This window comes from Sander lucioperca, chromosome 21 (genome assembly GCF_008315115.2).
Source record: "Sander lucioperca isolate FBNREF2018 chromosome 21, SLUC_FBN_1.2, whole genome shotgun sequence".
Lineage (NCBI taxonomy): Eukaryota > Metazoa > Chordata > Actinopteri > Perciformes > Percidae > Sander > Sander lucioperca.
This window is the reverse complement of record NC_050193.1, coordinates 339,021-340,000: the sequence shown is the minus strand read 5'-3', so window position 1 is coordinate 340,000 and position 980 is coordinate 339,021.

Genomic DNA, 980 nt, shown 5'->3' with positions numbered 1-980 from the left:
AACTGGAATTATGAGCCCGAGCCCGATTTAAACCCGACAATTTTTTAACACGTGGGCCGTTATAACTGACGTTCTCAACTACAATTCAGAGTTGTTGGAACTACAGAAATCTGTTTAGAATAATACAACAAGGACGAAGCTGTAAACTGCTGTTAGTTTATTCAGAATGGAACGGATCGCACATGATCTGAATGAAGAAACGTAAAAAAAAGAAACAATGATGAACAACATATTGTTGTCACTGCCCACGACTTGTTTAAACTGCTTCCATACCTCCGACTTTCCTCCACACTTGCTCAAAGGTAATTCTCCTGTTTTTCTTTTTTTCTTTACATCTTCAAGCTCCATGTTGCACTTAAGATACACCATACAGCCCAGCAGGCCTGGTGTGATGCTCCACCATACAGCCCAGCAGGCCTGGTGTGATGCTCCACCATACAGCCCAGCAGGCCTGGTGTGATGCTCCACCATACAGCCCAGCAGGCCCGGTGTTATTCGTGCGAGAGGAGGAGACTCCGCGCATGAAGTGCTGCATTTTCTAACTGCAGCCTAAATTTTGTACACATTTGTTACTTTTATATAGCTTATATACATATTTATAATATTTCTGATTATGGCATAGCTTTCTCCCCACCCAATTAGGCTAAATAGGTAATGGATAAAAAAAAAAAAAAAAAAATTGCTTGATCAAGGGTCCGGCCCGGCCCGGCCCAGCCCGAGGATAGTGGCGAAAAATCGGGCTCGGGTCAGGCTCGGGCTCAGGCCGAGAATCTAAACTCTAGTTCACGCGCTAGTTTCACCAATTATTATGTGTCCTAACTACTTGAAGATTGTTGTTTAGCATTAGCTTTCCACCTAGCTCAAACTCCTGCCCTCGTTCCGCGTTTCCGTTTTCTCGCACACCGCTTTCGATGTCCCCTTATGGCGCTGACACGATAATCGGCCGTCTGACAGTCTGGCGAGGTCGGTGACTCGAGTCT